This window comes from Bubalus bubalis, chromosome X (genome assembly GCF_019923935.1).
Source record: "Bubalus bubalis isolate 160015118507 breed Murrah chromosome X, NDDB_SH_1, whole genome shotgun sequence".
Lineage (NCBI taxonomy): Eukaryota > Metazoa > Chordata > Mammalia > Artiodactyla > Bovidae > Bubalus > Bubalus bubalis.
In genome coordinates, this window is record NC_059181.1 from 139,280,535 (window position 1) to 139,296,599 (window position 16,065).

At 38.4% G+C, this 16,065-nt stretch overlaps 1 protein-coding gene across 3 annotated transcripts in view; it reads left to right on the top strand.

Moving 5' to 3' along the window:
• The window catches only part of STK26 (serine/threonine kinase 26), a 66,599-nt gene that overhangs the window by 30,636 nt on the left and 19,898 nt on the right, over positions 1–16,065 (top strand). For 2 of the 3 annotated variants that reach the window (XM_044936445.2, XM_044936443.2), the window contains exon 2: positions 13,181–13,411. The gene's annotated coding sequence lies outside the window, so the exon portion shown is untranslated. Of the gene's footprint in view, positions 1–8,277; positions 8,298–13,180; positions 13,412–16,065 lie in introns of those variants that run through there. The other variant, XM_044936444.2, reaches the window with a different exon arrangement.

Below are 16,065 nucleotides of genomic sequence, written 5' to 3' on the forward strand. Positions count from 1 at the left end.
TCTATTTCTTACTTGTTCAGTCTTGGAAGATTGAACTAAGAATCTGTTCATTTCTTCCAGGTTATCCATTTTATGGCCATATAATTGTTCATAATAGTCTTATATAATCCTTTGTATTTCTGCATTGTCTGTTGTAACCTCTCCTTTTTCATTTCTAATTTTGTTGCTTTGATTATTCTCTTTTTTTCTTGATGAGTCTGGCTAAAGGCTTGTCAATTTTGTTTATTGTCTCAAAGAACCAGCTTTTAGTTTTATTAATCTTTACTATTGTTTCCTCATTTCTTTTTCATTTATTTCTGCTCAGATCTTTATGATTTCTTTCCATCCACTAATTTTTTTTGTTTGTTTTTCTTTTTCCAGTTGTTTTAGGTGTAAAGTTAGTTTATTTGATGTTTTTCTTGTTTCTTGAGGTAGGATTGTATTGCTATAAACTTCCCTCTTACAACTGCTTTTACTGCATCCCATAGGTTTTTGGTTGTCATGTTTTCATTGTCATTTGTTTATAGAAATTTTTTGATTTCCCTTTTGATTTTTCAGTAACCTACATGTAGATTCAGTAATCTACATGTAGATTCAGTAATCTACATGTGCTTGTGTTTCTTACAGTTTTTTTTTTCTTGTAATTGATATCTAGTCTCATAGTGTTATGGTTGGAGAAGATGCTTGATATAATTTCAATTTTCTTAAATTTACTGAAGTTTGATTTGTGACCCAAGATGTTGTCTATCCTGAAGAATGTTCCATGTGCACTTGAGAAGATGTATTCTTCTGCATTTGGATGGAATGTCCTGAAGATATCAGTGAAATCCTTCTCATGTACCATTTAAGACTTGTGTTTCCTTATTAATTTTCTGTTTTGATGATCTGTCCATTGGTGTGAGTGGGGTGTTAAAGTCTCATACTATTATTTTATTACTGTCAGTTTGTCCTTTTATGTCTGATAGTGTTTGTCTTATGTATTGAGGTGCTCCTATGTTGGATGCATATATATCTATAATTGTTATGTCTTCCTCTTGGATTGATTCTTTGATCATTATGTAGTGTCCTTCCTTATCTATTGTAATATTCTTTATTTTAAGGTCTATTTTGTCTGATATGAGGATTGATACTCCAGGTTTCTTTTGCTTCCCATTTGCATGGAATATATTTTTCCATGCTCTCACTTTCAGTCTATATGTGTCTTGAGGTCTGAAGTGGGTTTCTTGTAGACAGCATATATATGGGTCTTGTTTTTGTATCCATTCAGCCAGTTTGTGTCTTTTGGCGCATTTAATCCATTTACATTTAAAGTAATTATTGGTACATATGTTCCTATTGCCATTTTCTTAATTGTTTGGGGTTTGATTTTGTAGATGTTTTTCTTCGATTGTATTTCTTGACTATATAAGTCTTGATAACATTTATTGTAAAGCTGGTTTGGTGGTACTGAATTCTCTTAACTTTGGCTTGTCTGAAAAGCTTTTGATTTCTCTATCAATTTTGAATGAGATCCTTGCTGGGTATAGTAATCTTCGTGGTAGATTTTCCCCTTTCATTACTTTAAATATATCCTGCTATTCCCTTCTGGCCTGTAGAGTTTCTGCTGAAAGATCAGCTATTAGCTATTAAACGTATGGTCTTTCCCTTGTATGTTACTTGTTGCTTTTTACTTGCTGCTTTTAATATTTTTTCTTTGTATTTAATCTTTGTTAGTTGAATAGTATGTGTCTTGGTGTGTTTCTCCTTTGGTTTATCCTGTATAGGACTCTTTTCACTTGGACTTGATTGACTATTTCCTTTTCCATGTTGGGGAAATTTGCAACTATCATCTCTTGAAAAATTTTCTCATACCCTTTCTTTTTCCCCTCTTCTTCTGGGACCCCTATAATTCGAATGTTGGTGTGTTTGATATGGTCCCAGAGGTCTCTGAGACTATCCTCAGTTCTTTTAATTCTTTTTACTTTATTCTGCTCTTCAGAAATTATTTCCACCATTTTATCTTCCAGCTCACTGATTTGTTCTTCTGCTTCAGATATTCTGCTATTGATTCCTTCTAGAGTATTTTTAATTTCAGTAATTGTGTTGTTTGTCTCTGTATGTTTATTCTTTAATTCTTTTAGGTCTTTGTTAATTGATTCTTGCATTTTCTCCATTCTGTTTTCAAGGTTTTTGATCATCTTTACTATCATTATTCTGAATTCTTTTTCAGGTAGTTTGCCTATTTCCTCTTCATTTATTTGGACTTCTGTGTTTCTAGTTTGTTCCTTCATTTGTGCAGTATTTCTCTGCCTTTTAATTATTCATTTTTAAACTTATTGTGTTTGAGGTCTCCTTTTTCCAGGCTTCAAGGCTGAATTCTTTCATTTTGGTTTCTGCCCTCCTAAGACTGGTGCAGTGGTTTGTGTAAGCTTCATATAGGGTGAGATTTGTGCTGAGTTTTCTTTTGCTTTTTCCTCTAATGGGCAAGCCTGAGTGAGGTGGTAATCCTGTCTTCTGATGATTGGGTTTGTATTTTTGTTTTGTTTTTGTTTGGATGAGGCATCCTGCTACTGGTGCTACTGGTGGTGCTACTGGAGGGTGCTACTGGTGGCGAGGTCTTGTATTCAAGTGGTTTCCTTAGTGTGAGTTCTCACTATTTGATACTCCCTAGGGTTAGTTCTATGGTAATATAGGGTCTTGGAGTCAGTGCTCCCACTCCAAAGGCTTGATCTCTGGTCAAAAACAAAGGTTGCACAAGTGGTTTGTTATGGAATTAAGTGAGATTAAAACCAATACCCAAAAACGAACAACCAAAGACAAACCCCAAACAAATGGCAGTTACAAAATCAGGCAAATAATAATTAAAATAATGGGGTATACACATATACACCAATAAGCAAAGTCAAAACAGTCCAACAAAAATAAAGTAAAATAGATTGACCTGGTGAACAAAGGAAACCAAAAAGTATATCTGCCAGTTAAGAACAAAACTAACTACAGCACAAACTGAAAAACAAAATTAAAGCAAGGTGCCAAGTAGGGAATAAAGCAATGAAAGCAAAACTAACAAATATGTTGAGAGGAAAGGAAAGAAAGGAAGAATAGATATTCAAAGTTAAATAGAGGTAGGTAAAGAAGATTTATATACACTAAAGATTAACTGGAAGGGGAAAAGAACAATAGGAAAAGCAAACAAAGGAATAAATGTAAAAATAATAATAGGTTTAAAAAAATTAAAATTAAAAAAGAAGAAAAGAGGCAGAGGTTTGTAACAACAATAAAAAGGGTGATTAAAAAAAACTCAAAAGCTTAATTAGATTTCATAGTGCCAATAAAATCAACAACTACAACAGAGGGAGGAAAAAAGAAAAAATATCCAAAAGAAACTAGAGAACAGGTGAAAACATAAGAATAATAAATATTTTTCCTGAGTCACTGCTGTCAGGGTCCTTTCCCTCACTGGGAGTCACAGTCCACCTCACCTCCCTAGAATGCCCTCCAACACTGTGCTGGTCTCTGGACTTGCTGTGGGGGCAGCTCAGATTCTAGTCTGGTCCAACTCCTGTTTGTTCTTGCCTCCAGTGTCCACAGCTATGAGCACTAGTGCATCTTCTTTTGGGGGAGCTCTGTGTCTTTTTATATATTCTGTAGACACAGAGTCTGCCTAGTTGATCGTGTGGATTTAATCTGCAGCTTGTACAGCTGGTGGGAAGGTTTTGGGTCTTCTTCCTTAGCCACACTGCCCCTGGGTTTCAATTGTGGTTTTATTTTCTCCTGTGCATGTGAGTCATCCACTGGGGTTTGCTCCTGAGGCTGCCCTGGAGGACTTCGGTCTGCCCCAGTGAGGGCCAGTTGCAGAGGTGGTGCAGCTGCTTGGGTCTCAGGAGTTCTGGCAGCACTGGGTACTCAGGGGAGTTGGCAGCTAGGGCAGCAGGAAATCTAGTGCTCTAGAAGAGTATGGCAACCAGTATTGGCTGGTACACTCCAGTCTTCTTGCCTGGAGAACCCCCCTGACAGAGAAGCCTGGCAGGCCACAGTCCACAGGGTCACAAAAAGCTGGACACGACAAAAGTGACCCTGCGTGCATAGATGCAAGACTTTTTTTCCCTGTGGCAGCTCTTCCCCAGTGAAGGTTGAGTGTGAATGTGGCTCAGCTGCTTGGGTTGTGGGGACCCTGGTGGCACCAAGTGTGCAGGGACACAGACTGCCTCAGCCACAGGAGTTATGGCCCTATCAGAGTCTTTTTTGAGCTTCTGATAGCTGGTGTTCAGAAGGCCTCTTTGGCTAGTCTTTCTCTGTAGCTCTGCCGCTTCAGGCATTTAGAGGGCTCCCTTGCCTGGGGTCCTTCTCTGTTGTTTGCCCTGTCAGGCACATAGAGGGGCCCCCCTGGCTGGGGCCCGACTCTGTAGATCAGTGCATCAGGCACTTAAAGGGGCACCCTGGGTGGGGTCCTACTCTGTACTTGCGCGCATCAGTCACTTAAAGGGGCACTCTGCGTGGGGTCCTACTCTGTAGTTCTGTGTATCAGATGCTTGATGGGCCAGCCTCTCTATTGTTAAGCTGCCGATGCTGGCATGTGGGGAAAGAGAGGCTATGGTGATGGCTCCACCCCCTACATGTGACTCAGCAGTATCACCTTGCTTCCATGGCTGCCTGGCTTTCCTTCATAGGCATTTCCCACCACAGTCTCCTCCCTCATATCCCATCAGTCTGTCTCTCCACAGTCAGCAGAAGCCCTCACCCTGGGATTGCTCCACAGTCCCTAAGCTCCAGCTCCCAGCCGCTGCGGCTTCTAGGGGACCTGCATCCCTGTCCAGGGTACGTGTGGCTGCGGCAAGGACTGTCTAATCCTCATTCCATTTAGGCTGACAAAGATCAGCTGTTTCACTCTCAGCCTTAAGTGTTTCTCCTCTGACTCAATTTCCCTGATGTGGGGATTGGACTTCTGCTTCAGTTCCTACACCCGCCAAGGGTAGGTCCAGTCTTACTAACACTCCTGTTCCCCCCCCACTAGTTCCTTCATCCTACAGAGTTTTGCGTGGTTCTATATATTCTTTTCCACTGGTCAGGTACTCCTGTCTGCTCTCAGCTGGTGTTCTGCATGCACTTCGGTGTCTGAAGGTATATTCCTGATGTATCAGTGGAGAGACATGTACTCCACATCCACCTACTTCTCTGCCATCTTGTTCTCCTAATTTCATTGTTTTACATGTAACTGTCCAATTTCCCCAGCACCACTTATTGAAGGGACTGTCTTTTCTCCATTGTATATTTTTGCCTCTTTTGGCATAGATTAATTGACCATAAATGTGGAAGCCTATTTCTGAGCCCTCTATTCTGTTCCATTGATCTGTGTGTCTGTTTTTGTGCCAGGACCAAACTGGTTTGATTACTATAGACTTGTAGTAGTTTGAAGTCAGGTAGCATACCTCCAGCTTTGTTATTTTTTCTCAGGATTGCCTTGGCTATTCAGGGTCTTTCATGGTTCCACGTAAAGTTTACAATTATTTGTTTTAGTTCTATAAAAAAAAGTCATGGATATTTTGATAAGGATTGTATTAAATCCATAGATTGCTTTTGGTACTATAGACATTTTTAATAATATCAATTCTTCCATCCCATGAACACGAAAGATAACTTTCCATTTGTTTGTATCATCTTCAGTTTCCTTTGTCAGTGTTCTATAGTTTTAAGAGTATAGAAAGTTTCACCTCCTTGGTTAAATTTATTCTGGGATATTTTTTTCTTTTGCTGCAATTGTAAATGGTATTTTAAAATTTCTTTTTTGATAGTTTATTAGTAGTGTAATATAATTATGACAGATTTACATTGTTGTACAGCAGAAACCAAGACAATATTGTAAAGCAATTTTCCACCAATTAAAAAATAAAATCAGTTAAAAAATGAAAACAACAGATTTCTGTATATAATCTTGTATCCTGTAACTTTACTGTGTTATTCTCTTTTTTTTGGTGGAGACTTTAGGGTTTTCTATATAAAGTATCATGTCATTTGCAAATAGGAACAGTTTTACTTCTTTCCTTCCAGTTTAGATGTCTTTTATTTCTTTTTCTTATTTGATTGCTGTGGCTAGGATGTCCAATATGATGTTAGATAGAAGTGGTGAGAGTGAATATCCTAGCTAGTTGGATGGCATCACTGACTTGATGGACATGAGTTTGAGCAAGCTCCAGGAGTTGCTGATGGACAGGGAAGCCTGGCATGCTGCAGTCTATGGGGTTGCAAAGAATCGGACATGACTGAGCAACTGAACTGAATTGATTCCTGATTCTGGAGGAAAAATTTTGACCCTTTTATCATTGAGTATGATTTTAGTCATGAGCTTGTCATAAATAACCCTTATTATGTTGATATATGTTCACTCTGTACCACCTTTGATGAGGGTTTTTATCGTGAATGGATGTTGAACTTTGTCAAAAGCTTTCTCTGCATCTGTTGAGATGATCATATGATTTTTATCATTCCTACTGTTAATGTGGTATATTAAGTGATGGATTTGTGACTATTGAACCAATCTTGCATCACTGGAATAAATCCTACTTGATCGTGGAGTATGAAGTTTGCTAATATTTTGTTGAGGATTTTTTAATCTATATTCATCATAGATATTGGCCTGAAATTTTATTTTCTTACAGTGTATTTGTCTGGTTTTGGTATTACAGTAGTGGCGACCTTACAGAATGAATTTAGGAGTGTTCCATTCTCTTCAGATTTTTGGAATAGTTTGAGGACAGGCATTAGCTCTTCTTTATATGTTTGGTTGAATTCCCCTGTGAAGCCATCCAGTCCTGGATTTTTGTTTGCTGGGAGTTTTTATTATTATTACAAATTCAGTTTCACTAGTGGTAATCAGTCTATTATCTATTTCTTCTTAATTCAGTCTTTGCAGGTTTCATATTTCTAGAAATTTGTCCATTTCTTCTAGGTATCCAATTTATTGGCATGTAATTGTTTGTAGTACTCTCTTCAAGATTTTTTTGTACCTTTGTGATATTGATTGTAATTTCTCCTCTTTCATTTCTTATTTGTTCTTTTGGATCCTCTTTCTACTTGGTGAGCCAGTTTAGAGGTTTTCAGTTTTGTTTATGCTTTCAAAAAACAAGCCCTGGTTTCATTGATTTTTTTCTATTGTTCTTTAGTCTCTGTTTATGTCTTCTCTGATCTTTATTATTTCCTTCCTTCTGGTGACTCTTGGCTTTGTTCTTTTTCTGTTTCTTTAGACAGTAGGTTAGTCTGAGATTTTTTTCTTGAGGGAGGCCTGTATCACTGTAAACTCCCCTCTTAGATCTGCATTTGCTGCTTCCCATCGATTTTTGAAAGTTGCGTTTCCATTTTCATTTATCTTGAAGTATTTTCTGATTTCCTTTTTGATTTCTTCATTGATCCATTGGTCTTTTAATAGTTTATTGTTTAGTCTCCACCTGTTTGTGCTTTTCCCATTTTTCTTTTGTAGTTCATTCCTAGTTTTATACCACTGTAATTGGGAAAAAATGCTTGATGTAATTTCTATTCTCTTAAATTTGTTGAGAGACTTGTTTTGTGGCCTTGTGAGCTATCCTGGAGAATGTTTCCTGTACACTTGAAAAGAATGTGTTTTCTGCTGTTTGGGGATGGAATGTCCTATAAGTCAATACCTATTAAATCCAACTTGTCTATTGTGTCATTTAAGACCATTGTTGCCTTATTGATTTTTTGTCTGGATGATACGTTCATTGATGTAAGTGCAGTGTCACAAGTTCCCTACTATTGTTGTATTATTGTCAGTTTCTCCTTTTAAGTCTGTTAATATTTGCTTTATATTATTTAGGTTCTCCTGTACTGGTTACATATATATAAATGAATATAATATCTTCTTGTATTGATCTATTTATCGTTATATAATGCCCTTCTTTGTCTTTTGTTATAGGCTTTGTTTTAAAGTCGATTTTTCTGATATGAGTATTGCTATCCTTCCTTTCTTGTCATTTCCGTTTGCATGAAATATCTTTTTCTACTCGCTCACTTCCAATCTGTGTGTGTCTTTAGCTCTGAGGTGAGTCTCTTGTATAGCATATATATGGGTCTCATTATTTTATCCAGTCAGCTACTCTGTGTCTTTTTTTTTTTTTTTTTTACTGGCGTATAGTTGATTTACAGTGTTCTATTAGTTTCTGCTGTACAGCAAAGTGAATTAGTTATATATAAATATATACCCACTCTAGATTTTTTTCCTATATAGGTCATTACAGAGTATTGAGAAGAGTTCCCTGTGCTATACAGTAGGCACCCTATGTGATTGGAGCATTTATTCCATTGGCATTTAAAGTAATTATTTATAGGTATGTCGTTATTGCCATTTTATTACTTCTTTTCCAGTTGTTTTTGTAGTTATCTGTTCATTTCTTCTGTTTCTTCCCTTGTTGATTGATGATGTTCTTTAGCGGTATGGTCCTTTCTTTTTAGTTTTTTTTTTTTTTTTTTTTAATCTGTGGCAGATTTTTGATAGGTGGTTACCATCAGGTTCCTATATGTTGACCTATAATGTACTTGTTTTAAACTGGTAGTCATATAAGTTCAACCACATTCTAAAATATCTACATTTTAAAATCCTGTTCCCCTAGCATCTCTGTCTCTATAAAGTTGCTTCTGTGAGAGTATCCCTATGCAGTCTACGTGTACCCAGTGGCTTTGGTGGGAGAGCTGAATCTGACGTGAGCAGGAGTCACACCTTCGCCCAGGGTGTGCTGGCAGCTATCACCATGGTAGAAGGTGGGGCTAGAGATGGAATGGCTAGAGCCAGGGCTTCTCCTATGCTCAATGGCCATCACCACCCCATTGGGGGCAGTTGGCACCCAAGGTACTGGGGCAGAAGCCCTGAGGATCAGGTCCTAGCTGGTTCCATTTCAAGTGTGTGCATCCCCCCGGGCAGTGGCACCTCTGCCCTAGTGGAGAGCAGCGCTGAACAACAGGGACTAGCAGAGGACTGCGGGACAGGCCAGGGTAAGTGCTGAGACCGTCCTAGCAAGTTAGTCAGAGCCCCAGGCAATCTTCAGGCTGTTTCCTCGTGTGCATGCTGGTAATGGCTTCCTTCTCCCTGTTCAGAGGCAGGGATGTGTCCAAGGCAGCTTCCTTCTCTCTAAGAGTGAACACTCTTATTGGTGGTGGCAGCCTTTGCAGCAATGCACTGCACTGGAGCAAGAGAAGCTGGAGTGGGCACCCGGCCAGGCTGGGGAACAGGCTGTGGCAGTTGCGGGAAACCAGCCAGAACCCCAGGTAGTTTTCAGTCTGTTTCCTCTGCCTGGTTCCATGAGAGTAAGCAAGTGTGTGCATGTGCTTCATGAGCAGAGTGTTGGTTTGGTTTCTTACAGCCCTCTGCTAAGTCCCAGTGGTTTTCAAACCAGCTAAGGGGGCTGTCTTCCCAGAGTCATGCCCAACAGATGTCTTTAACCCATCATTCCCCAGGGAGGATCCCTGAGACTGTGAAATCCCCCTCCTCTTGTGTGTCCCGTACTAGAGGCACCTGTCCTGGCCAGATTGCATTTCCTCCCTTCCTACCCAAATCTGTGCATTCTTTGTTTGTAACCTTGGTTGTAGAGGAGCCGTAAAGATTCCAGATTGTTTTCAGCAAGAGTTGTTTCACGTGTAGATGTCTTTCTATGTGTTCGTGGAAGAAGGTGAACTCAGAATCCTCATACTCTGCCATCTTGATCTCCCACCCATCTGCCCCTGACTTTCCATGAGAGACAAGATGATGATCCTCCATTTTTTCCCTTTGGACTTTCTAAGAATATTTCCATAGTAAAAAGCTGTTATTATCATTGTTGTTTTAGTGGTGATCATACCCTCTAAGACTTCAGTTTGCAAAAATGTACCTATAGCTGAAGAGTTCAAATCCAAGCAAAGGACGGGTGATAAAGGTCAGGAATAACGAGAATGTCCTGAGGCGGATCTCTGAGGTTTTCATTTTCACAGACCCATTTTTGTGCAGCATGTATAAATCATCTAACATTAGTTGTTGAGTAAATGTGACATGAATTTAGCCATTCATCCTTTTTGCTGTTGCAGAACTTAGAGCTTCTTCCTGGGCTATGGCTTTGAGAAGGCAATGCAAACACAGATATTTCAATAATTCATTTGCAATAGAGATAGATTTAAACATTTTAATATTCTTAAAAGAATATTTGATTTGGGTTGAGAGGGAGCTGACTTGATTTTCTTAGAAGAGTGAATGTGAATGATTGGGCAAACCAGCGTCTTTATAAGGTGGTTTTTAAATTACATTGCTTGGAGTGTTTACCATTTATTTACTTGACTTTTGCCCTTGCTTGAAAAGCCGGAAGGAAATATGTCTTAATAAAGACTTAGGATACTTTGGTTTAAGAACCTGGTGACGTGGTGAATGGGGAATTAGGACTTAGGTATTGTCTATCCCAGATTTAGGAAGTCAGGGAGGTGAGGTTATAACTAGTGAAAACTTGTTTTCAAGATTCCCTTCACTCTGAAAATTGGGGTTTTGCATGAGAAAACCCCCAAACAATAATATTTAATCCCCCAATGAAAGATTGGGAAATGCAAATGTTCTATGAATGATAGATCTTTCTCTTTTTCCAATTTTGTATTTCTTGATTTAAAATCTTAAATTACACTGATGAGTTAGGATTCACTTCAGAGCATGTTTAAAATTCAAAATGTGACTTGATTTTTAAATCTTTGATTTACATACTTTCAGGAACCCATTTATTATAGAAAGCAAGAACAGCTGTGTTCTCCCTTGGGGTGGTTGTTTCAGTCAAATCCTTTTAAAACATGAATTAGGAAGATTAGGATTTAATCTTTGTTTCTTCCAACAACAAAAAAAATCTCATTATACAGTTAATATACCTCCTAGTCCAGAATGTGTTATCAGAAAGTACATATTGTCTACTTTTTAATCAACGGTATATTTATAACTTTTAGAGTATTTTGTATGTTACATCAGGAAACCTGAAAGATTTGCTCTTTTTATTTTTCCAAATTCACTGAATTTAGGAAACTGTAAGGTGATGAACCTATCACTGAGCCATTTGGTGAGTATTTTTGCCACAAGCTACTAGAAAGAAAAGAACCATTACCAAAAGTAGGAAGAAGTAACTTGTGGGTTAGCTATTATGTGATAGTAATCACAATGTCTTGGTAAGAAATTAAGCACCAAGTTAATCAATAATGATGGTACTCAAGTTTTGTAGAAGGTATTATAACAAAATGTTGGCATTAAAGAAACATTTGCAATTTACAGAAGTCTAAACTATTTTTTAAAGCCCATATGGGCAGCTGAAGATGTATTTGTCCCATGTGCATACTGGAGGTGGGTGGAGATAACAAGTAGCTTGCCATACCAAAGAGACTATGGCATACATGGAAAGTTGTCTTTTAAAAATGGAAAAAGTCCAATCAAGGAGAATGGGGAAGTTTGTAAATTAAGCAGGTCATGTGTAAACTGTCTTTTAGGCAGGTCAAAAAGAGAAAAATTGGTGAAATTCTTTAAAATCAGTCATAAGTTTTTAAGTTACTCAAAAGCGGGCAGTTTACTGGGTCTATTTGGTGATGATGGTACAATGAACTTGAGAGAAAAATAATGTTAATGATCTATTTGTCTAATAAAAAAGATATTAGGGAATGATGCTAATAACTCTATAATTTGCCTTCTGAAATTGATGACCAGGTTAAATTGTAATAAATGAACAAATAATCTAGGTGCAATTAACAAATTAAATATAGACAAGTTAGAACTATATAACATTCTTCTATATTTTGAAGGAATCCAAAGTAAAGTTTTAGATGTAGACTAATAAGGCAGTTAAGTATAAATTAGATTGACATGTACACACTACTATTATATTTAAAATAAAATGCCCTTCCATGAAAAAGTAAAATTAATTAATAACATGCCCTTTGGTTTGGAAATAAGGTTTGGAAATCCTTATTTCTACTTCATCAGCAGTATATATTCAGCAATATGAATTTAAGTAAGGTTAAGGGTTGCCCATTGAAAAAGACTCTGATGCTGGGAGGGATTGGGGGCAGGAGGAAAAGGGGACGACAGAGGATGAGATGGCTGGATGGCATCACAGACTCGATGGACGTGAGTCTGAGTGAACTCCAGGAGTTGGTGATGGACAGGGAGGCCTGGCGTGCTGCGATTCATGGGGTCGCAAAGAGTTGGACATGACTGAGCGACTGAACTGAACTGAACTGACTGAAGGGTTATCCTGTGGGAGTCAAATTTCAAATAAAAATTGTGCACTATTAGATATAGGATATTTCTGAGTCAGGGAAGGACAGTGAATTTATAAAATCTAAGTCTTGCCAATATATTTGTTAACCTGAAAACTTATGCTTGATTCAGATTTTGCTGTAGAAAAATATTGACTTATTCTGGAATTTTATTTTCAGCCATTGATGAGAGCATTACATACAGATGAAAGTTGAAAGTGTTAGTTGCTCGGTCATATAGCCTACTCTGTATGACCCCATGGACTATAGCCCACCAGGCTTCTCTGTCCATGGGATGCTCCAGGCAAGAATGCTGAAGTAAGTAGCCATTCCCTTCTCCAGGGGATCTTCCCGAACCAGGAATTAAACCCAGGTCTCCTGTGTTGCAGGCAGATTCTTTACCATCTGAGCTACACATACAGATAGGATCCCAAATAAAGAAGAAAAAGGAAAAAAAAGACTTGTAGATTCTTGGGTCTTTTGTGTTCTGTGTTGTTTACATGGTGGTTTTCAAGTACAGGTGCTGTGATTGGGTTTTCCAAGTCAGAGAGTTTAAAGGTAATATTTTGCTGGTGGAATGTAAGAATTTTAATGACGCCCCTACCTACAGTAGGTTAGGTATTCTCTCACTATCACTACCATTGCACTAATGTGCAAATTGTATATAGTCAGCTGCTTTATTCTAAAAAGAGTCTGGCCCTTTGGCATGCGCCAGAGACAACATTTGCTGTATGAGATTGTTTCTGATAGCAGGATCAGCTAAGCCCATTTAATTTGGTTTTCCAATAGAATATGGACTACCCGTTTGGGTTACAGTTGTTCTAACAAAGCATATGTGGAGAGTCAAGGGAATTTGTATGCTTTCTTTTAGATAAATGTGGTATTGTCTTACATGATTTATTTTCCTTCATTTAAAACTTTGATACTAAATGTTTGTGTTCTTCCCTTTCTTCTCTCCCTGCCCCCTCAGAATAATATAGCCGATCCAGAAGAGCTCTTCACGAAATTAGAACGCATTGGAAAAGGCTCCTTTGGAGAAGTTTTCAAAGGAATTGATAACCGTAGCCAGCAAGTGGTTGCTATTAAAATCATAGACCTCGAGGAAGCCGAAGATGAAATTGAAGACATTCAGCAAGAAATAACGGTTTTGAGTCAGTGTGACAGCTCATATGTAACGAAATACTATGGATCATATTTAAAGGTAATGTGTGCACTGGATCATTTAGGTCATGAGGTACTTTCATTATGAGTCTTTCTTTTTTTAATTCTGTTTTTTGAAAGGCAGTGTCTTAAATTAGGATTTGGCAGCCTTCGGCCTTCAGGCAGAATCCAGCTCCATTTGTAGGGCCAAAATAGATTTAGATTTAGCAGCTGTGTCCTGAATGCATCCAGTATTCAGCTGCACCATTTTTCCACACCTGAACTTTTGGGTTGATGGGGGAGCAGAAAGGCAGCTGAGCCTTGACACACAACCTTTGTCAGGAAAGAGCTTTCTTCCTGGACTTTCACACATTATTCTCAATGGCCCAGTCTGTCTCAACCTCAGAATTGATGGCATATGTACTGTAAGTATGTCACTTGTTCCATTGAGTTATGGTGGTTATTTACACATCCTCCCTCTAGATTATGAGCTTCTTAATGTCAGGGAGTTTAGTTCAACCTGTTATGTTTTCACATCACATAGCACAGGGCATGGCACATCTTAAGCACATGATAAATACTTGTTGAAATATAATTAAATAGAATAATATCTAACCCCACCACCAAAAAAGTTGGATTTTTAGTTTCCAGGATTATAGAATTAACAGACACCTAAAGTTCCAGCAGATGGAGGTATTTCTGCATCACAGAAAACTCTTTGGTGAGTTCTTGGGTTCCAGAGTTAGAGTCAAGATTTGTATCTATTGAAATATAAACAATAAATAATTAGAAAAATCTAGCTTAGATTAGACTGGAGAAGGCGATGGCACCCCACTCCAGTACTCCTGCCTGGAAAATCTCATGGATGGAGGAGCCTGGTAGGCTGCAGTCCATGGGGTCGCTGAGGGTCAGACACGACTGAGCGACTTCACTTTCACTTTTCGCTTTCATGCATTGGAGAAGGAAATGGCAACCCACTCCAGTGTTCTTGCCTAGAGAATCCCAGGGACGGGGGAGTCTGGTGGGCTGCTGTCTATGGGGTCACACAGAGTCGGACATGACTGAAGCAACTTAGCAGCAGCAGCTTAGATTAGAGTTTAAATTATTTTAAAATTTAAAACTATATCCCCATATTGATATTTTTTCAAAGGAAGGCAGTATTAGTTAGATCTTTGATTTTCAGGGCTTATAAGAGGGAAGGGTTTTTTGTTTGTTTGCTTGTCTATCTCTAGGCCAGAAGGGTGTGTTTATAACCCATTAGGCTCTTGGCCTGCACAAAAGTTAATGCTGTCTTTTTATCCTTTTATGTTCTGCTGATCAAATATACCCTGGGATAAACTGTATTAGTTAATACTCATATAGATATTCATTATCAATTTCCCTGGCTTTTTTTTTCTTTTTTTTTTTTAATTTTTTAACTTTACAACATTGTATTGGTTTTGCCATATATCAACATGAATCTGCCACAGGTATACACGTGTTCCCCATCCTGAACCCTCCTCCTTCCTCCCTCCCTGTAGAGCCTAATTTTTTTTGTTTTTGGCCAAGCTCTGTGGCTTACAGGATTGCACTCCAGCCCCTGTCAGTAGGAGTGCAGAGTCCTAACCACTGAACCGCCAGGGAATTCCCAACAGAGGCTAATTTAGTCTAAGAGTATGTGAATTAGGTGACTGTGGAATTAACGCATAGTAGAATGAATCATTAAATAACCAGTCACTGTGTGTCACACTGTACTAGATTATGGAGATGTAAAAGGGAACAGCTCCTGCCTTTGAAGAGCTTACAATCCCGTTTTCCACTACAGTGGTGTAGATTTTGTGATTGAATGCATACAAGGTACAAGGTACCATTTGCATAAATAAGCAAATGGTCACTTCTATCATTTTTTCCCATTATGGTATGAAGGAAAGACTCACAGGAGGAAGTAATACTGCTAGTAACTCATATCCAATATACTTTGGAGTGTTAGCCATTACTCTGTTTTACTGTATACATAATTACTTGATTCTTTGTGGTATACTTTGCTTTCATATTCTTTCCTAAAAAGCTTATTTAGCAGGTCAGATTCCCTTTTTCAGTATCCTATTGGCCTCCAGTCTCAGTAGTTTTAGGTCCCCCTTCTAATTCCCGTGGTTGTAGGCAGCCCAGGAAATTTGGTGGTGGTAGTGGTGATGGTGGTGTGTCTGTGTGTGTGCATGCTCATGCTCATTCTGGTTTGCTCCTTCTGGATTGAATCATTATAATTTCAGATCCACTCTGGAGCAAATCTGAACACTTGGTATTTTTAGGCGTCTCTACCAGATAAGCTACTTTTGGTAACTGACTCAAAATATTAAGTAAGCCCTATTTAAAATGTGTACTGATATGGTATTGACTTTTACTGGTTGCTTTTGCTGTGCTGTGCTTAGTCACTCAATCGTGTCTGACTCTTTGTTTCCCCATGGATTGATTATAGCACATCAGACTCCTCTGCCCATGGGATTTTCCAGACAAGAGTACTGGAGTGAGTTGCCATGCCCTTCTCCAGGGGATCTTTCCAACCCAGAAATCGAACCAGGGTCTCCTGCATTGCAGGCGGATTTATTACAAGCTGAGCTACCAGGGAAGCCCCATTGGTTGCTTACAACCTTTATTTGTATTCAATACTCCCATGGAAAATGAATTGTAACTCTGTTTGCACTATTTATTCCTAAGATTTCACATTTTAAAAAATTT